This window comes from Carcharhinus amblyrhynchos, chromosome 26, assembly GCF_965287045.1.
Source record: "Carcharhinus amblyrhynchos chromosome 26, sCarAmb.v2.hapA, whole genome shotgun sequence".
NCBI classification, from domain to species: Eukaryota; Metazoa; Chordata; class Chondrichthyes; order Carcharhiniformes; family Carcharhinidae; genus Carcharhinus; species Carcharhinus amblyrhynchos.
The window spans coordinates 10,155,220-10,177,588 of NC_137349.1; the positions used below are offsets into that span (position 1 = coordinate 10,155,220).

A 22,369-nucleotide genomic window follows, 5' to 3' on the forward strand; every position below is an offset into this window, starting at 1 on the left:
ATGGTCTGGGCCTCAGCACCTCCCTCTGCGACTGGATCCTGAACTTCCCCAACTCACAGACCACGATTAGTGAGGACCAGCAACAACACCTCCTCCATGATCATCCTCAACACTGCTGCCCCACAAGGCTGTGTTCTCAGCCCCCTACGATAGTCCTTATACACCTATGACTGTGTGGCCAAATTCCCCTCCAATTCAATTTTCAGGTTTGCTGACGACACCACTGTAGTGGGTCAGATCTCAAACAATGACGAGACAGAGTACAGGAATGAGATAGAGAATCTGATGAACTGGTGCGGCGACAATAATCTCTCCCTCAATGTCAACAAATCGAAGGAGATTGTCATTGACTTCAGGAAGCGAAAAGGAGAACATGCCCCTGTCTACATCAACAGGGTTGAAGTAGAAAGAGTTGAGAGCTTCAAGTTTTTAGATGTCCAGATCACTAACAACCTGTCCTAGTCCCCCCAAGTCAACACTACAGTTAAGAAAGCCCACCAATGCCTCTATTTTTGCAGAAGGCTAAGGAAATTTGGCATTCAGCTACGAATCTCATCAACTTTTACAGATGCACCATAGAAAGATTCTTTCTGGTTGTATCACAGCTTGGTATGGCTCCTGCTCTGCCCAAGACAGCAAGGAACTACGAAAGGTTGTGAATGAAGCCCAATCTATCACACAAACCAACCTCCCATCCACTGACTCTGTCTACATTTTCCACTGCCACAGCAAAGCAGCCAGTATAATTAAGGACCTCACGCATCCCAGACATTCTCTTTTCCACCTTCTTTCTTCAGGAAAAAGATAGAAAGTCTGAGGTCACTTACAACCAACTCAAGAACAGCTACTTCCCTGCTGCCATCAGACTTTTGAATGGACCTGCCTTGCATTAAGTTGATCTTTCTCCACACCCTAGCTATGACCGTAACACTACATTTTGCACTCTACCCTTTCCTTCTCTAGAAACAGTACGCTCTGCCTGTTTCACACGCAAGAAACAATATTTTTCACTGTATATTAATACATGTGACAATAATAAATCCAATCAAACCAGCTCATCATTTTCTTCCGATTCTGGCCCTTTGCACATTCCTGATTTTCATTGTCCACTTTTGGCAGCTGCCCCTTCAGCTCACTGGGCCCCAAGCTCTGCTAATCCTCCCTGTAGCTCTCCATCATTGTACCCCTTTAAGATGCCCCGTCAAGCCTATCTTTTGACCAAGGGCTGCGTTTTATATTTCCTGTGATAGCAGGGGTGTGTTGGAAGCGGAGAGGGGGAGTGAAATCAGCACTAATAGAATCGGAGAATAGAATCATAAAATCCTTACAGTGCAGAAGTAGGTTATTCAGTTCATCAGGTCTACACCTTGTCTCTGACACAGCATTTTACGTAGGCTGTATCCTCGTAACCCCACGTCTTTATGCCGCTAATCTCCCTAACCTACACATCTTTGGACTCTAAGGGGCAATTCAGTATGGCCAATCAACTTAACTCACACATTTATGGACTGTGGGAGGAAATAGGAGCACCTAGAGGAAACCCACGCAGACACGGGGAGAATGTGCAAACTCCAGTGACTCAAGCCGGGAATCAAACTCAGGGCCATGGTGTCACTCCATCCAGTTTATTTAAATAGATAATCAAGGGTCCATCCATTGGGCTTGTTGCCAAGCCAATTGACGCTGACCATATATTGCTCAGTGGTGTGGGGACCCTGATTCTTTAACAAAATTCTTCAAAGGGCAAGAAGAGGAGGTTCTATCTTTGCCCCAGCTTCTCCCATCTCATGTGATACCCTAAACCCCCACTCCAATTTGCCCATAACCTGCCCAAACCCTCCATACCCAAGATCCGTATCTACCTATTTCCAGGGTTCCATTGGGCCTTTTATTCCTCCCTTGTTGCAGCTACTAATGCACACATGGTGCTCTTGGGACCGATGAAGGGGGCAGGGGTTTTTTGATATTTAGTCATGGGATGCTGGCTTGGCTAGCATTTATTGCCCATTTCTAACTACTGGTTACTACCCCAAAGGGTTTTCCCTGAAGATTGTCAGAGCAGACTTAATTGAAAACTGATTTACATTCAAATGTTAATAGTCTATTTATTTATCCAGATTATTAATGTAGAACCCGTGAACTGCAGGCATTTAAGAGTCAACCACACTGCTGTGGGTCTAGATGCACACGTAGGACAGATCAGGTGAGAATGGTCGATTTCTTTCTCTAAAGGACATTAGTGAACCGGACGGATTTTACAACAATGGCTTTGTGGTCATTATTTTTATTGAATTCAAATTTCACCAGTGGTGGAATTTGAACCCAGGTCTCTAGAGCATTACCCTGGGTCTTTGGAGTGGCAAAGTGGTTAGCACTGCTGCCTCAAGCACCAGAGACCCGGGTTTGATTCCCAGCTTGGGTCACTGTCTGTGTGGAGTCTACATGTTCTCCCTGCGGGTTCCCTCTGGGTGCTCCAGTTTCCTCCCACAGTCCAAAGGCATGAGGGTTAGGTTTACTGGCCATACTAAATTGCTCCTTAGTGTCAGGGGGATCAGCAAGTGTAAATACATGGGGTTACAGGGATAGGGTCTCAGTGGGATTGTGATCGGTGTAGACTCGATGGGCCAAATGGCCTCCTTCTGCACTGTAGAGATTCTATTCTCTGATTCTATATTCTTTAGTTACAAAATATTAACAGCATAAAATCAGGAAATGCAACCCAACCAGACCATGCTAGTTCTTATTCTCCTAACCCACCATTTCACCAAGCGCCTCTTTCTATTCCTTTTTCCCCCTCATGTGTTTAACTAGCTTCATTCATTGAAATCGTATCAATATTATTTACCTCAACCACTCCCACTGTTAGTGAGTGAGCTCCACATTCTCACCACTCTCTGGGTAATGAAGTTTCTCCGGAATTCCCTATTGGATTGATTAGTGAATATGGTCCCTAGTTCTGGTCTACCTGCAAGTGGGAATATTACAATTGGCTTCAACACCCCTGGCTTCGAACAGAGGGGATCATCTCAGCATCTGCTTTCTCAATCTCATAATCTTAAAGACCTGGACTCAGAGAAAAGAGCCCCCAGCAAATTCAGTCTTCCCTGCCTCTCTGTTCTGGAAGCATTCTAGTAAATCTTTTTGTAATTTTTCCTGCTTCTCTATATCCTATTTATAATTCATGGGAAGGTCTGTGAGGACGTGGAACTGCACAAAATTGAGCTTGTCAACAATGTTCCCCCACTTGGGGGTGGCACGGTGGCACAGTGGTTATCTCTGCTGCCTCACAGCACCAGGGACCAGGGCTCAATTCCGGCCTCAGGTGACTGTCTGTGTGGAGTTTGCACATTCTCCCCATGTCTGCTTGGGTTTCCTCCGGGTGCTCCCATTTCCTCCTACAGTCCAAAGATGTGCAGGTTTGGTGGATTGCTAAATTGCCCCACAGGGCCCTGTTTTATCACTTTGATTCTAAATGTGGGACAAACTTAAAACTGGGAATGTTTCAGATCCAGCTTTTAGACCCGTTCTCAGGTGCCCCTATACACTCTCTGCCTGAAAAATATTAGCAATTCCGAATCGTGCTGCAGAAACCTGTGGGCAGGGCTTAACACGCCCAAAATCCTGCAGCTCCGATCGGCGCCTCCAACTGCGCAGGCATGGAAAAAAGATGACGGAATGCTGCTCCCTGCCACATCCCTCTGGGCCGGATAATGCCTCCCCCTGGCCCCTACAGACATTGCGCCACCTATACAACATTACTGACCCCATTATCCCCCAATTTCCCGCCATCCAGACGGATCACGGGCTCCTCCCCCCCTTCCCCCTCACTGATCTCAGGCAGAGTGGCAGCGGACCCCCCCCTTCCCCCTCACTGATCTCAGGCAGAGTGGCAGCGGATCCCCCCCTTCCTCCTCACTGATCTCAGGCAGAGTGGCAGCGGACCCCCCCCTTCCCCCTCACTGATCTCAGGCAGAGTGGCAGCGGACCCCCCCCTTCCCCCTCACTGATCTCAGGCAGAGTGGTAGCAGACCCACCCCCCCAAACCACCTCCCCCAGTGATCTTAAGCAGAGAGCCATCGGACATTCAGCACTTACCTTCTCACTCACCCTCCCTGATGGGGTGCCCGAATCGGACTTATGTGGAGCATATCTGTTTCCCGCTGATTCTGGATGGGCGAATGTGGTGGTAAAGGGGGAAGTGCTGATAAGGTTGGGTGTGCAGCCCATTAAATCAATTTAAATGCATGTAAATGCATTTAAATGGCCGTCATACCCGTTTCGGTGTGTGGGGTTCCTACTGGATCCAGTGGAACCTTTGATGCCACTATCTGTCAACGTCACTCCAGAGGTTTGAGCACAATAACATAGGTTGATGCTCACAGTGTGGTACTGAGGAAGTGCCGCATTGTCAGAGGTGCCAACGTCCAAACAAAATATCAAACTCAATTCCCTTCTGTCCTTTCGGGTGGATACAGAAGATCCCAATCAAAGAGCCGTGGATTTTTTCCTTGTGTCCTGAGCCAATTTTATCACTCATACACAATCAGAACACACTAATCAAACTATCTAACTCTTTCTCACAATGCAGTTGGCCAGACTTTGTTGTGGGTAAAATGGCCACCCCATTTCCCATATTTCAACACTCCCACAAGAAGTTCTTCATCGACCGCAAAGCATGCTGGGACATCCTGAGGTTGTGAAAGGGGCTATAGAAATGAAAATATTCCTTCTTTCTCAGTTCAGACTTGGGGGTGACAAACTAACATCACTTCCAATCTTGCCAGTCTCCCCCACAGGCTGATTAAGTCAACTTAGGAATGGTGGCACAGTGGTTAGCACTGCTGCCTCACAGCAGCAGGGACCTGGATTCAATTCCGGCTTTGGGTCACCATCTGTGAGAAGTCTGCACATTCTCCCCGACTCTGCATGGGTTTCCTCCGGGCGCTCTGGTTTCCTCCCACAGTCCAAAGATGTGCAGTTAAGTGCACTGGTGATGATAAATCAGCCCTAGTATCAGGGGGATTAGCAGGGTAAACATATGGGGTTACAGGAATAGGGCCTGGATGAGATTGTGGTCGGTGCAGACTCGATGGGCCGAATGGCCTCCTTCTGCACTGTAGGGATTCTATGATTCTTCCCCTTTACCACCTCAACTAAATGGTCACATTTCAGACGTGACGTTCTTGAGGGAGGTGGCATCAGGGAGAGGGGCAACGGGAGGGGAAATGTATCCAAGGAAGAGGTCAATGACCTTAGGTCAGAGAGGAGGGGAGGGGGAGGAGGGGGGGGGCTGCAAAAATTTGTAAGAGAAAAGAAACGACCTTCACATCTTGATGGCAACCTAATTATTCCCCCTTCTTCCATTTATCATAAACGTGAGGGCCAATGAGGCGCATTGCTTAATTTGGTCATGTGACACTTTGGTGAAATTATCATGGATTCTGGTTCCTCTCTTTTCAAATGGAGAATGAGGTTGGTCGTCAGACAAAGACCGGGGCCTCCTTTGGAAACAATAACTTGCTTGGTTAGTCTTTTTTCCAGCTTAAAATTCACAGTGTGTCGAGCTACATGGTCAGAATTATTAATAGCGCAACTGACTCCGATCAAAGGACTGGCTGTTCACTGAGCACTGAAGTGTGGAGATAGGGAGAGAGAGAGAGAGAGAGAGTGCAGTTCACTCTAAGACTGTGACAAAAGCGCATTAGCCGGGGGATTGGTGGTACAGTGCATCAGTCCTTTCACCTTTGGGACCTGACTTCAAGTCTAACCCAGGAGGATGAAACTAATTACATAGAATTTTTCCAGAAACAGGCCATTCAGCCCAACTGATCAATGCCATGTTAACGTGCTTCACCTCACCCAATCAACACACACCCTTCTATTACTCTCTCCTTCATTTGCTGATATGATTTCCTACTGATCGTGGCTTTTAAGGGACAACTGGACAAATACAAGAGCAGGATGGGAATAGGGGCATACGGTCCCTGGAAGGGTAGGGGGTTTTAGTTCAGATGGGCAGCATAGTTGGTACAGGCTTGCGGGGGGGGGGGTCAAAGGGCCTGTTCTGTGCTGTAATTTTCTTTGTTCTTTGTTTTAAATGCATCATTGTATTGAACGATGGGGCAGGTTTGAAGAGCTTCTATTTCTTGTCTTCTCGTGTTCTTTTATCTGTTCTATTCACCTCAACGATTCCCTGTGGCAGAGAGCCATTCTCTGACGAGAGAAGTTGCTCGTGAATTCCCTATTGGGTTTATTAGCGGCTATCTTATACTGTTGGCCTTTATTTCTGTCCCCCCGCCCCCCACCTGCTCCTCAAGTGAAAACACCTTCCTCGTGTGTGCACTATCAAACCCCTCCAGAATTTTAAAGACCCGTTAGATCGTCCCACCCTCGGTTTCTCTACGCTCCTGCTCCTGGCTGCAATGAGCTTTCGAGTCATTAATTTGACACGAATTGACGATCTCATTCACCGATGGCAAATGTCGTGATTGGAATATCAGCGCACGGAGGGGGCAACTGTCCTGAGTCGAGGTCGCCAGCCGTGTTACTGAGGCAGAGTGAAAAAGGAGGTTTCAAACCGTGCTTTGCCCAAGTTCCTCACAATTTATGCAGCAACCGAGGCCAATTACAGGCAAGGCCGACAAACTTCTGTGCCAGGGGATTGCAGATTCTGCAGCGTGGTACAGAATAGCCAATTCCACACACAAGAAAAATGCAACAGAAGCACATTTTACACGCTTTTAAAAAAAAAACAAGCTTTCTTGTTTCCGACTCCCATTTGTCTCCGGGTCTTGCCAATTTTCCTTGTCTCTGAATCTGCAGCGGAGAAAGGAATCACGCTCTCATTACTGCGGCCACCGATTCGAAGCTCTGTTTGTGCTGCACCTTACCAGAGAGGTCTGCAGGGCATCTCCAGGATCAGAAATGTTTCCTGTTCCTTCATTAGTTTTGTGCCTTCACCTCGATAAGTCTGTGCATGGGTACAGAAAAATAACTCGAGAACAGCTGGTCATAGTTGGACCAGACTTCCGCAAGAGACATAGGGCTGTGAAAGATAAGCTAACACAAGCAATTGTAGTAGTTTCTGTTGGCTGCAACACAAGCAGATGGCTGAGGGCTCTCGGTCCAGCTCCCCAAGGCCCCACAATCCTGAATTATTTCCCAATATCCAGGTAGGGCACAAGATGGAGTGATTCACAATAACAAGCCTTGCCAACCCTTTGGGCAAGGTAAAGAAGCAGGCACAAAGATTTCAGAAAAGCTTTAACATATCATGGGCCATATTTATGCAATGTACAGTCCAGATGTGAAGCCTCGCCCGTCTTACTTTATTTATTAGTGCCGGAAGTAGGCTTTCATTAACACTATATTGAAGTTACTGTGCCTGGTTGCCTCACTCTGGCGCTTGTTCGGGTACACTGAGGGAGAATTTAGCATGGCCGATACACCCTTAACCAGCATGTCTTTTGGACTGTGGGAGGAAACCGGAGCACCCAGAGGAAACCCGCTCAGACACGGGGAGAACATGCAGACTCCGCACAGCAAGTGACCCAAGCCGGGAATCGAACCCGGGTCCCTGGCGCTGTGAGACAGCAGTGCTAACCACTGTAGCTATACCGGCCACCATGCCTAAAAGAGTTTTAGGAAAACATGTGCATCCTCCACGAACTTACACTTGGTCAGGTATTTTCATTCATTCATGGAATGTGGATCACTGACTAGGCCAACGCTAATTGCTCTTGAATTGAGTGGGTTGCTAGGTAATTTCAGTGGTTATTTAAGTGCTAACCACATTGCTGTGGCTCTGGAGTCACATGTAGGCCAGACCAGGTAAGGATGGTAGATTTCCTTCTCTGTAGGGCATTAGTGAACCAGCTGGGGGTTTTTTTACAACAGATTTTTATTGAATTCAAATTTCATCATCTACCAGGCTAGGATTCGAACTCAGGTCCCTACAGCATTATCCTGGGTCACTGGATTACTAGTCTAGTGACAATACCATTACGCCAATGCCTCTCTTATTCCTTTCTTTCTCGTGCATGACTAACAGTGCTCAAAGCAACTCACTTCTTCCACATCTAGCAATCAATTTAACTCTGTCTTTTTGACCCATAATTGGTGGCTGTGCCTTAGCCTTAATCTCTAAAATTCCCTCCATAAATCCCCCTATCAGTCTTTCTCTCCTTCTCCTCCTTTAAGATCCTCCATGAAGCCTACTTTTTTGGCCAATTTTTTGCTCATCTATACTTCACAGCTCAATATCAAATGTTCTCTGATAGATGTGACTGTGAAACTCCTTGGGATGTTTTGATATGTTGGTTGCCCCAAGAAAAAAAATCTGAACAAGCTTCCCAAGTAACAGAGACAAAAGATTCCTCCAGTTTCAATTCAATCTTCAGACCCAAGTCCATCAGCGACTGCGTTCAATTTTGCAGCTGCCTCCTCTTCAGCTGCGACCCTCTTTAGCCTCAATGTTCATAGAATCCCTACAGTACAGAAGGATGCCATTCAGCCCATTGAGTCTGTACTGACCACAATCCCACCAGGCCCTACTCTCACAACCCCACGCATTTACCCTGCAAATCCCCCTGACACTAGGGTCAATTTATCATGGCCAATCAACCTAACTCGCACATCTTTGGACTGTGGGAGGAAACCAGAGCACCCAAAGGAAACCCACGCAGACACAGGGAGAACGTGCAAACTCCACACAGCCGGTGACTCAAAGCTGGAATTGAACCTGGGACACTGGCACTATGAGGCAGCAGTGCTAACCGTGCCACACTTATTTGCCCATGTTCTGTATTACTTGAAAAACATATAGTGAAGAACATGTACACTAGGGCTTCGGAATAATAGGTTCAGAAGTGTCTTCCTGCTTGTCATAGGAACATTGGAACACTGGAATTGGGAGCGGCAGTAGATAATTCAGCCCTTTGAGCCCACTCCGCTATTCAATATGATCATGGCTGATCTTATCCTGGTCTCAGCTCCACTTTCCTGCCTGCTCCCCATAGCCCTTTATCACACTTTGCAGCCGAAACATCTCTTTCTTGAATCTGTTGATTGATTCTGCACCCACTGCACTCTGGGGCAGTGAGTTCCACAGATTCACGACCCCCTGTGAGGAGTAGTTTCTCCTCATCTCAGTTTTGATCGTACCACCTCTCACTCTATAATCCAGGACATCTTGTTCTAGACTGTGCCACAAGGGGGAACATCTGTTCAACATCCATCTTATCAAACCCCCTTTAGCATTTTATATCCCTCAATCAGATCCTTTGTCATTCTTCTGAGCTCTCGTGAGTATAAGCCCAAACTAACCAACCACTCCTCAAATGACAGCCCTTTCATTCCTGGAATCATTCTGGTGAACCTTCTTTGAACTGCCTCCAGTGCCACCACATCCTTCCTCAACTAAGGAGACCAAAACTGGACACAATACTCCAGGTGTGGTTTCACCAATGCCTTATACAAATAACAACACTTCTCTACTTTTAAAATCTGATCCTTTTGCAAGTGTCTTTTGTTTTGATTTGATTTATTATTGTCACGTATTAACATATAGTGAAAAGTATTGTTTCTTGCGTGCTATACAGACAAAACTTACTGTTCATAGAGAAGGACAGAGTTCAGAATGTTGTGTTACTATCATAGCTAGGGTACAGAGAAAGATCAACTTAATGCAAGGTAGGTCCATTCAAAAGTCTGATGCCAGCAGGGAAGAAGGTGGTCTTGAGTTGGTTGGTACGTAACCTCAGACTTTTGTATCTTTTTCCTGACGGAAGAAGCGGAAGAGAGAATGTCCGGGGTGCGTGGGGTCTTTAATTATGCTGGCTGCTTTTCCGAGGCGGGGGGAAGTGTAGACAGAGTCAATGGATGGGAGGCCCAACGTAGGAATAGGTCATTTAACCCCTCAAGCATGTTCTCCCATTCAGTTAGATCATACCTGATCTGTACTTTAACTTCAGCTACCCACTTTAGTTCTGCAATTAAAGCCCTATCTTCCCTCTCAGCTGGATATAAAAGATCACATAACGCAACTGACAGATAGAAATGAATGTTCTGCTCGATATTGATGTCTCAACCCACATCACTAAAACAGATCATCCGACAGTTATTACATTGTTGTTTGTGGGAGCTTGCTGCATGAAAATTGAATACTATATTTGGGGGAAACGATGGCCGAATGGTGTTGTTGTTAGGTGGCATGGTGGTTAGCACTGCTGCCTCACAGTGCTAGGGAACCCAGGTTTGATTCCTGGCTTGGGTAATTATCTGAGCGGAGTTTGCACATTGTCTCCATGTCTGCATGGGTTTCCTCCCACAACCTGAAAGACGTGCTGGTTAGGTGAATTGGCCATGCTAATTTCTCCCTCACTGCTGGAATGTGGTGACTAGGAGAATTTCACAGTAACTTCATTGCAGTGTTAATGTAAGCCTACTTGTGACACTAATAAATAAACTTTAAACTTTAAATTAATCCACAAACTCTGTTGCTGTTCTGGGGACAGGGTTCGAATCCCACCATAGCAGCTGGTGGAATTTGAATTCAATAAAAAAACCTAGAATTAAGAATCTCCTGATGAATGTGAAACCATTGTCGATTGTCAGAAAAACCCATCTGGCTCGCTAATGTCCTTTAGGAAAAGAAATCTGCCATCCTTACCCGGTCTGGCCTACATGTGACTCCAGAGCCACATCAATGTGGTTGACTCTCAACTGCCCTCCAAAGCAACTAAGGATGGGCAATAAATGCTGGCCAGCCAGCGATGCCCATGTTCCATGAATGAATAAAAACATTATAACAGTGAGGACAATTCCAAAGTAATGTATTGGCTGTAAAGCACTTTGGAGTGTCCTATGGCTGCAAACGGTGCTACTTAAATGCAAAGTCTTGCTTTCTTATTTGCAATCTAATAACATAATCACAACTGACAAGCTTAAGATTCTGCCAACAGCAATTATCCTTGAAGTGGCTTCAGGATGTGCCTATTTGGAATAACTGGACTTTTCTGCCTTAAAGGGTAAAGAGGTTTTTTTTTAATTCATTATTGTTGAAAAAGAGGCATGCTATTGAAGAGTTTTATCTTGCACACATCAGAAGGTGCAAGAATACCCAGTTTCAAAAGGAGCAACAATTTATATCGCATGAAAAAAGGGTGATAATTGGTTGGCAAGTTGATTCTGATTGGTCAAAGCATTGCCATGGAGAAAGCTTCAGAGAACTATTGTCCCCTTGCCTTTGTCTAATTCAAGAAGGATGCCATGCCTGGACATGTCCATTTGGCTGCAGAGGACAGGACTCTGCATAAAAATATATGCAACTCATAGAAAACATAAGTGAGCCACATTGTGAGCCCAATTGTTGGTGTAACTCTTATCACACCTCAGATTGTTCAGAAGTGCTTTCCAATCATGGCATCTAATATTCAACATTACGTTCTGAATTTTCGTCTCACCCACATTGAGATAAATGTAAATTTCAAAGGGGGTGAAGGTTTATAAATGCATAATTGCACAAGCATATAATGCCTGGTGGACTCTCCATGGCAATGTGTCAAGCAATCTGAATCAACATGCCCCCTCCTTTGAAATTTGGTTTTCTTGCATCTGTCCCAATGAGTGTGAGACAAAAAGCTTTGACAGATTTTTCCAGAAATATTCAAGTTCTGTACCACCAAGCGAGTATTTTAATTCATTCTTGGGATACAGGCCAGTTGGCATCCCTATTTCCTTTGAGAAGATAGTAGTGAGGCTTCATCTTGAACCACTACACTCCATATCAAATACGATGCACCAAATCAGCAAGATATTATATTATGAGATGAATCATAGAATCCTACAGTGCAGAAGGAAGCCATTCAGCCCATCGAGTCAGCACTGACTGTCCACCAGGGCATCTTACACAGGCCCACCACCTCCTGCCCTATGCCCATAACCCCACAAATGTATCTCATTAATCCCCCTAACTTGCATATCTTTGGACACAAAGGGTCAATTTAGCACAGTCAATCTACTTAACCTGTACATATTTGGACACTACAGGTCAATTTGGCATGACCAATCCACTTAACGTGCGCATCTTTGGACTGTGGGAGGAAACCCGAGCACTCGGAGGAAACCCACGTAGACACAGGGAGAATGTGCAAATTCCACACAGACAGTGACCCAAGCTGGAAATTGAACCCAGGCCCCTGGTGTTGTGAGGCAGCAGTGCCACAGTGCTATCAGTAACTGATACCATACAGTAGCAATTCTCCTGTCATCAATTCACCGTGAGCAATGTCACAGAAGATATTCTAGCGACAATAGAATTATGAGAATCATTAGATCAACAGCTTACGGGTTTATTGAGATTCACTCTAATCTGGTTTAAGATTTGGAAGGTTGAATGTGTTCAACTCAAAGTTGTTTATTTAAAAATTAACCTTAAGTTGAGGGAGTCGGCACAACGATTTTCCTTCTCCAACAGAGATCTGGGTGAAATCAATTAGTTCCCCTCTCTCACTCTCACTTTCTCTCTCTCTCATTTTATCTCTCTCTCACATTCTCTCTCTCACTTTCTTTCTCTCTTTCTCTCATTCTCTCTCTCTTTCTCTCTGTCTCTCTCTCTCTCTCTCACTCTCTCTCTTGCTGTCTCTCTCTCGCTGTCTCTCTCTTTCTCACTCTCTCTTTCTCTCTTTCTCTCTCACTTTCTCTCTGTCTCTCTCTCACTGTCTCTCTCATTCTCTCTCTCTCTCACACACACACTCTCTCTCTCACTCTCTTTCACTGTTTTCTCTGTCTCTCTCTCTCTGTCTCTCACTCTCTCTTACCCTCTCTCTCATTCTCTCTCTCACAGTCTCACTCTCTCTCTCACTCTCTCTCTCTCCTCTGTCTCTCTGTCTCTCTCTCACTTTCCCTCTCATTCTCTCTCTCTCACACACACACTCTCTCTCTCACTCTCTTTCACTGTTTTCTCTCTCTCTTTCTCTCTCTCACTATCTCATTGTCTCTCTCTCACTCTCTTACCCTCTCGCTCTCTCTCACCCTCTCTCTCTCTCACTCTCTCTCTCACTCTCTGTTTCACTCTCTCTTTCACTCTCTCACACTCTCTCTCACTCTCTCTCACTCTCACCCTCTGTCTCTCTCACTCTCTCGCTCTCTGTTTCACTCTCTCTCTCTCTGTCTCTCACTTTCTATCTCTCTTTATTCAACACAGCAGGGCTTCTTTAAGAAAAGACTACATGCTTTCAAACAGAGAATAGGAGCATTGGATCAGAGGAAAGGTGTGATACAAAAGCAAAATACTGCTGATGCTGGAAACCTGAATTAAAAAAAAATAGAAAAAGAACATAGTTCTGGGGGATAGTCAGCAGGTCAGGCAGTGTCTGTAGAGAAAGAAACACAGTTAACATTTCAGGTCTGTGACCCATTCATCAGAACTGAATATTTCATCAGAGGTGCTGGATTAATTTGAGGAAGAGGAAGTGGTGTGACACAGTGGCACAGTGGGGTGGCACAGTGGCACAGTGATTAGTGTTGCTGCCTCACACAGTACCAGGGATCCTGATTCAATTCCGACCTCGGGTCACTGTCTGTATGAAGTTTTGCACATTCTCCCTGTGTCTGTGTGGGTTTTCTCCAGGTGCTCTAGTTTCCTCCCACAGTCCAAAGATGCGTGGGTTAGGTTGATTTCCGTGCTAACCTGATGGGAGTGTCAGGGGATTAGCAGGGTTAATACATGGGGTTATGGAAATAGGGCCTGGGTGGGATTGTGGTCAGTGCAGACTCGATGGGCTGAATGGCCGCCTTCTGCACTGTTGGGAGTCTATGCTATGACAATGCAGGGCAGAAGCTCAGTAATTTGCAGAGGGCAGAGGAAAAGAAAGGGCAAGGATTTTAATTTTAATTTTCCCAGTCTCAGCAGTGGTGGGGGTGGTTAGCCGATAGAATCCCTACAGTGCAGAAAGGAGGCCCATCCACCCAAAGAGTCTGCATCGACCACTGTTCCACCCAGGTCCTAGATCCTGGAACCCCATATATTTACCCTGCTAATCCCCCTGACACTAAGATCAATTTCATTTCACCAATCCACCTAACCTGCACATCTTTGACTGTGGGGGGAAACCGGAGCACCTGGAGGAAACCCACGCAGACACGGGGAGAACGTGCAAACTCTACACAGACCCATTGAGATGAATAGGAACCTTCAGTTAATTGGACTGAGAGAGAGAATGTCTCGAAGAGTTGACAATCTCTTGTACATTATTATTCCTCTAGCATTTAATTAAAACCTGCTCCCCCTCCACCCCCACCCCCAGGTTTTGACTGAGGATCTGGAGAATATTATACATCCCTGGGGGTGAGGGGGGGATGGGGGGGGCGGGAGTTGGACAGGATGTGAGACTTGGAAGGGTTAGAAGGGCAAATAGTGATATGGAGGGGGGGGGAAGAGTTGAGAAGCAAACTCAATTCCTCATTTAAATCCCAGTTGAAATTGTCAAAGGGACTTTCCCTCACGCCCATGCTGGTCTCAGGTGTCTCTCAACGAATGTCTTACCTCGTTTTGTCAATTGTTTTATTTTTGTACCCTGGATTTGTAATACTCAGTGGTGTAGCCCAGTCTCGAGTAGGTGGACTTCTTGTCTCTTTTTGCGTGGGGTGGGGAGCCGTCTGGAGGCTGAGACCCAGCTAAAGTGGGACACTGAGGTGGGGTTGGGGAGTTCCTTTCTCATCCACTGTACTATTTGTTTAGTGGAGCCCTCCCAGGTTTGTGTCTGCGGTGCTACCGGTTAATGAAGCATCTATGATGTGGAATATTACCACTGGAGGGAGACCTGTGCGTCTCCTGTCAGCTGTAACACCTTTTGTCTGATATTCCCTACATACTCTTTGTTGTCAATCTCCTCTCATTTCATTATCTTTCCTTCAGCCCAAGTCCCTTTTCTTTTTCTTCTCTCTCTCTCACCCTCCCTCCCTCTCTCTCACCTCTATGTGTGCCTTTCCCAGTTCTAGTTTCTTCCAATTCTGACACTGGAATTTGAAAGCACAAGGTGGGGGCTGGGGGGGCGGGGGGAGGTAGAAAGACTAAGGGAGAAATGATGTCCACACGGGAACGATGTTGATCTCGGTTGAAGGCTCAGCAATTCGAGACAGCCACCGCATCTCAGTTGAGAATGGTGATGGTGGGGAGTGTTAATATTAAAGAGTATATTGTTCCTGTGAATATCCCACCCCCCCCCCCAAAAAAAAACCTCCCCATAGCCAAAGCCCGCGGAGATGAATGGGCTGAGAGGAGCTATCCACAACAGTTGACAGTGCCTTGTATGTACATCATTATCCCTGCAACATTTAATTAATACTCTGTCATTCACAACTCTTTGGGAAAACAAAAAAAAAGCAGGAAAGGGGTCAGTTATTGAAATAAATACATTTCAGAAATGAGTCCAGCACTCAAGAATTGGAATTCTATAAATCACAAAAGGCATTTTTTTTTTCAGAAGAGATTAGCCAATTTCAATTTACGTTTGTCAGTTTCAGTGCTAACATACATACATTCACAAATTCCTCTTTTCTAGATCCCAGCACTGCTTTCTTCCCTCTTCTTTCAAGAAACATTAGACAGTAAGGAAGGAAATTAAGATTTTGTTTTCTCTTTACCTGCGCCGAGTACAAGGTTTCACTCGATCGGTTTCCACGGATCCCAGATCCCGGGAATTTCGTCCAGCGCTGTCTGTCTTGTCTGTCTGTCTGTCCTCAATCTCACTTGATCATTTCAGCGGGGGAAACACATTCTCCGGGTTTCTGCTTGCCTCTTGGTTAAAGAATTTCACAACCTTCCTTTCCCAGCAACAGTAACGAAATAATTGTTTCAAAAAAAAAGAGAGATATAATTAAATAGCAGGAGGAAAAGTGAAGTAGAATCTCTGTCTCTCTGTGTGTGTGTCTCTCTCTCTCTCTTTCCTAGTATTGCTGATTTGGGCAGAGGAATTGGAAATTGAGGATTTGGGACGGAGCTCAGTTGCGAAAAAGAGCAGGGGAAGAATGACTAGCCAGCCACCTTTCGGCTCCGAACAGCTCCGGTGCATGTGAGAAATTAGCTAAGCAGTGTGAGCCACTCTGTGGCTGCAACACACAATTCCAATTGAATAACTCACCCGCCAATAATCCTTCCCCAAGCACAGCCCTGCGCACCCACACTAGACAACACTCCTCAAATCTCCCCCCAGCCTGAGAGCCAGCCCCCGCACCCCCCCACCACCCCACATTTCACCCCCACCACCCCACATTTCACCCCCACCATATCCCCCCCCACAAACTCTCACATCGATTTTCTCACCCTCGCATGTTATCTGAACCAAAACAGACCCCGAGCTTCATCAGGCAGGAAGAAAAAAAAAGCACATGCATTTCTATAGCGCCTTTCCGCGCTCAGGTTTGTTCCCAATTCCACTCTCCAACCGCTTTCTTGAAGTGCGGCACCTGTCCTAATCCAGGAAAATCGACAGCCAATTTGCACGCAGCAAGATCCCACTCCCACTCCCCGAAACGGCAATTTGAAATTCACAGAAACGTAGGGAATTCCTACCGTGCAGAAGGAGGCCCTTCGGCCCGTCCAGCCTACACCAGCAACAATCCCACTCAAGCCCCTTATCCCCACGTATTGCTAAGCCCACTGACTCTAAGGAATAATTTACCATGCCCATTCCACCTAACGGGCAGTATGGTGGCACAGTGGTTAGCACTGCAGCCTCATAGCGTCAGAGACCCGGGTTCAATTCCCGGCTTGGGTCACTGTCTGTGTGGAGTTTGCTCATTCTCCCCGTGTCTGCCTGGGTTTCCCCCAGGTGCTCCAGTTTCCTCCCTCAGTCCAAAGATGCACGGGTTAGGTGAATTAACCATGCTAAATTGCCCCTTAGTGTCCTGGGATGAGTAGGTTAGAAGGATTAGTAGGGAAAATATATGGAATTACGAGGATAGAGCCTGGGTGGGATTGTTGTTGGTGCAGACTCGATGGGCTGAATGGCCTCCTTCTGCACTGTAGGGATTCTATGTTTCTATGATAACCTGCACATCATTGGATTGTGGGAGGGAACCAGAGCACCCAGAGCCATCCCATGCCAACGCAGGGAGAACATGCAGTGACTAGGTAATCTGTTGTGTGATGTTGATTGAGGGATGAATATTGCTGGGGACACTAGCCGTAACTCCCCTACTCTCCTTCAAACATAGTGTCATCCAATGGAGAGGGTAGGCCAGTCCTCGGATTTTGAAAACTCACCTGTAAAGCTGCCAGCGTGGCACTCCCTCGGTACTGCACTGCAATGTCAGCCTGGATCCTGAGCTCAGATTTCTGGTGTGGGGCTTGAACCTCTGCTGACTGAGACCCACAACTGATTTAAGACACATTTATCGAAGAGAAGTGAGTCGAGTTTGTCAAGCCCCTTGGACTTGATTCCTCCACCTCTAACATTCAAACCTCCGCTTCTCCAAATATTCCTCTTACGTGCACATCCTCCTTCCCCACCCCCTCAGCTTTCTCCCCACCCGGTCTGAAGAAATAAGGCCAACTTTGGCATCAATCCTTTAGGCACCTTCGTGCCATTCCACCCAATTGTTTCCCTGTGTGTGAGTCAGGACAGCAAGAATCATCGTGATGCTGGAGGGCATCTTTATTCATTCACGAGATGTGGGTGTCGCTGGCTAGGCCAACATTTACCGCTCCTTGTCTAATTGCTTTTGAGAAGGTGGTGGTGTCCTGCGTTCTTGAACTACTGCAATCCATGTGGAGTAGGTACGCCTACAGTGCTGTTAGGGAATCCCAGGGTTTTTCCCCGGTGACAATGATGGAACGGCCGATGTATTTCCATGTCAGGATGGTGAGTGACTTGGAGGGAAATTTACAGTTGGTGGTGTTCCCATGTGTCTGCTGCTCTTGTCCTTCTAGATGGTATAGGTTATGGATACTGTCAAAAGAGCCTTGGTGCAGTATATCTTGTGGATGGTACTCATGGCTACCACTGTGCATTAGTGGTGGAGGGATTGCATGTTTTTAGTGGTGGAAGGGGTGGTGATCAAGTGAGTTGCTTAACGCAGGTTTCCCAGTCTCTGACCTGCTCTGGTAGTAACAGTTGCTGAAATTTTACAGCCTCGCCTGCCCAAGGCTCATAAGATCCCACCCAAGGCCAATGAAAAATGCCATTCTGTGAGCCTCGCCTACCCCAGGGCAAGTGTACCAGTAAAATTCCGGCAAAGAATTCTAAACAATGGTAACCTCCCCAGGATGTTGATAGTGGGGGATTCAGCGATGGTAATACATCTGAATATCAAGGGAAGATGATTAGACTCTCTCTTGTTGGAGATGACCATTGCTTGATACTTGTGTGGCACGAATTTTAATTGTTACTAATCACCCAAGCTTGAATAGGGTACTGATCAAATGGATTGCCTTGTCCTGGATGGTATTTGTCACTCACTGCAGATTATCCAGCCTCTGGTAGCCGTAGTATTTATATGGCTAATCCAGTCATCTTCTCGGTCAACGATAACCTCCAGAATATTGATAGTGGGGGATTCAGTGATTATAATGCCATTGAATGTCAAGGGGAAATTATTCGATTCTTGAGGGTTGGAGATGGCCATTGCCTGGTACGTCTGTGGCACAAGTATTACCTACAACTTACCTGTCCAAGGCTGAGTTTGGGTCAGCATAGACCTCTTATTATCTAAGAAACTGAGAATAGAACTGAAGTCTGTGCAATCACCAGCAAACATCCTGACTTTTGATCTTGTAATGGAAGGAATGGCATTGGTGAAGCAGCTGAAGATAGTTAGGCCAAGGACACTTGTTATCATTCTGTACACCCTAGCTATGACTGTATCACTACATTCTGCGCTCTCTCCTTTCCTTCTCTATGAATGGTATACCTTGTCTGTATAGTGCACAAGAAACAATAGTTTTCACTGTATACTTATACATGTGACTATAATAAATCAAATCAAATCAAATCCTGGAGCAAAGTTCTCAACTGAGATAACAGGTCTCCAAAAACTGCAACTATCTTCCTTTATGCCGGCTATGTCTCCAAACATGAGTGAGCTTTCCTCCCATTCCCATTGACCTCACTTTTATTAGGACTCCTTGATGCCATATTCATTCGAATGCTGCCTTGATGTCAAGTGCAGTCATTCTCACCTCACCTCCGAATTCTCTTTTCCGTGTTTGGACTATAATAAGGTCTGGAGCTGGTTGGAACTGGTGGAACCCAAACTGAGTTTCAGGTTGTCTGCTTTTGGTGAATATGTGTTGCTCAATCGCACTGCCAATGACTTGTTCATCACTTTGCTGTTGACAATAGCATCCACATACTAACCTTACAAGCCCTGATGGGTTATTCAATCACAGGGAGGAACCCAATCCATTTCTCTTCTGATATCGTACGTAAATGTTTCTGGTGGAGTTGGATCACTAAATGGTGATCAAGAGAAAGAATTCCAAGGAGAAAGAGCCTTGGTGAGGCCACAGCTAGAATATTGTGTGCAGTTTTGGTCCCCTTTCCTGAGGAAGGATGTTCTTGTTCTCGAGGAAGTGCAGCAAATGTTTACCAGGCTGATTCCGGGGATGACGGGACTGATGTATGAGGAGAGATTGACTAGGTTGGGATTGTTTTCGCTGGAGCTTAGGTGAATGAGAGGGGGATCTCATAGAGACTTATAAAATTCTAACTAGACTAGACAGGGTAGATGCAGGGAGGATGTTCCCGGTGGTGGGGGAGTCCAGAACCAGGGGGTCACAGTCTGAGGACTCAGGGTGGACCATTTAGGACAGAGGTGAAGAGACATTTCTTCACCCAAAGAGTGGTGAGCCTGTGGAATTCATTACCACAGGAAGTAGTTGATGCCAAAACATTGAATGTATTCAAGAGATGGCTGGATATAGCACTTGGGGCGAAGGGTGTCAAAGATTAAGGGGAGAAAGCAGGATTAGGCTATTGAGTTGGACAATCAGCCATGATCATGATGAATGGCAGAACAGGCTCGAAGGGCCAAATGGCCTCCTCCTGCTCCTATCTTCCATATTTCCTGGCAGATAAACCACAACTCACCCTCACTCCATTCTTTTCCCTCACTCAAGAACATTCAAGTTAATTGGATAATCCCCAATTCATATCATCTCACCAAGCATGAGCTGTCAGTTTCAGGAGAGTTGGAGAGAAAAATAACAGGATGGAATGTGAACATTCTCTCCACTCATAAGAAACTGAATCGATTACAGACTTCCTTCCCTCAAAGCCTTCAAAATGCTCTGTCCCATTCAAGGCTCTGGGATTGGGGAGTGTGGGCAATGTACTAGACTTAGCATTATTGGCTCGGTAACAGCCAATGCATTGACAAGTCTAAGCTACAGTCCATGGAATTCTCACCTTCAGTCTGATCTCCTCAAGAATACCACACTGTGCTGCCAATCTATTAGCGCACAGGGGTGACAATTTGACCAATAAAGCTTTCCTTATGTCTTTCACATGTTAAAGGACATGGCAGCCAGTGAAGTTCTTTGGGAAGTGTAGCAATTATTGCAATATGGGGAAACACAGCAATCAATTTGTGTACAGCAAGCTATCGCAAGGATAAAAGGATAACCACCAGATAGTCACTTTTTATTATGCCCATTAAAGAATAAACATTGACCAGGACTTTGCGGAGATCTCTCCTGCTCTTCTTCAAAATAGTGCCAGGGGGTCTTTTACATCGACCTTAATGGACAGTCTGAACAATGAAGTAATATCTCATCTGAGAGCTGGCACCTCAGACTGTGCAGCACTCCTACTGCTCTGAAGTTTCATTATGTGTTCAGGACTCAAAGGTCACAATGTGCCACAGTTCACACAGGCAGATACAAAAAGAAGGGGCTTGCACCTTGGACAAGTGTTTTATATTTCGAAATGACAGCACAGATAGAATTCCTTCAGTGCAGAAGGAGTGTATGTGGCCCATCGGGTCTGCACCAAACACAATCCCACCCAGGCCTTATTGCCGTAACCCCACATATTTACCCCGCTAATCGCTCTAACCCTACATATCCCGGGACGCTAAACCGCAATTCGACATGGCCAATCAATCTAACCCACATGCCTTTGGAGTGTGGGAGGACCCAGAGGGAACCCATGCAGACACAGGAAGAACGTGCAAACTCCGCACAGACAGTGACTCAAGCCAGGAATCAAACTCAGGTCCCTGGAGTGTGAGCCGCAATGCTAACCAGTGTGCCGTCATTTGACCCATTTAGCCTGGACCTTGATTCCTACCATTGTATCAACAACAAGCAGACCAGGAACCAAGCGAGGAACATCCAGACTTGCAGTCAGAAGTCCTGAATCTAATTAGCATGGTATTGTTGGGGCAGATATGCAAAGGAGAAACAAGGGTCAGAACTTAGATGTTAACATCTATTGAGAGAAGGAAAAGGTTTCATTAATGTACAATTAGCACTCAACAGACAGTGCAGTAAGAAAGAAAGGACTTGTGATTCTATTGCATCATTCATGACCCTAGAACATTCCAAAGCGCTTTGCAACCAATGAAGTATTTTTGAAGTGTAGTCACCACCGTAATTAGTTTTTTAAAAACTCATAACTGAAAGACAAGATTAATAATGGAAAATTGATGCATTCTAATGACTAGGAATGGAAATCAATTAAAATACAGCACAAGGTTAGACACAAATGTGAAGAGCTAAATGTATCAGTGAATTGATCATACAGACTGAGAATTTCAGTATAATCAGCTTCCTGTGCATTCAGAGCATATTTTCTTCATGTCCGTCATTCCAAAACTCTGTGCCAAATAAATCTTCTTCCCCACTTCCACAGGTGGAGATATCCAATGACCTTCTTGGAGGTAAGGTAAAATCCTATTAATTCAGCGTTCGTAACATTGAAAACTGCGCTAAAGTAAAGTTTATTTATTAGTCACAAGTAGGCTTACATTCACTGTGCAATGAACAACTTAGTGTCAGAGGGATTCAGAGGGTAAATATATGGGGTTACAGGGATAGAATAGGACCTGGGTGGGATTGTTGTCAGTGCAGACTCAATGGGCCAAATGGCTCCTTCTGCAGTGTAGATTCAATGAAGTTACTGTGAAAATCCCCTAGTCACTGCACTCTGTTTAGGTACACTGAGGGAGAATTTAGCAAGGCCGATTCACCTAACCTGCACATCTTTGGACTGTGGACAGAAACCGGAGCACCCAGAGAAAACCCAGACAGACACGGGAGAATGTGCAAACTCCACACAGACAGTCATCCAAGCTGGGAATCGAACCCAGGTCCCTGGCACTGCAAGGCAGCAGTGCTAACCACTGTGCCACCGTGCCACCCCTTTAA

At 45.9% G+C, this 22,369-nt stretch overlaps 1 protein-coding gene across 1 annotated transcript in view; it reads right to left on the bottom strand.

The window, feature by feature from the left end:
• Positions 1-16,007, bottom strand: part of ncanb (neurocan b) — a 234,606-nt gene extending 218,599 nt beyond the window's left edge. The window contains exon 1 of the mRNA XM_080212934.1: positions 15,646-16,007. The gene's annotated coding sequence lies outside the window, so the exon portion shown is untranslated. The remainder of the gene's footprint in view (positions 1-15,645) is intronic.
• Between the last annotated feature and the right edge of the window lie 6,362 nt (positions 16,008-22,369).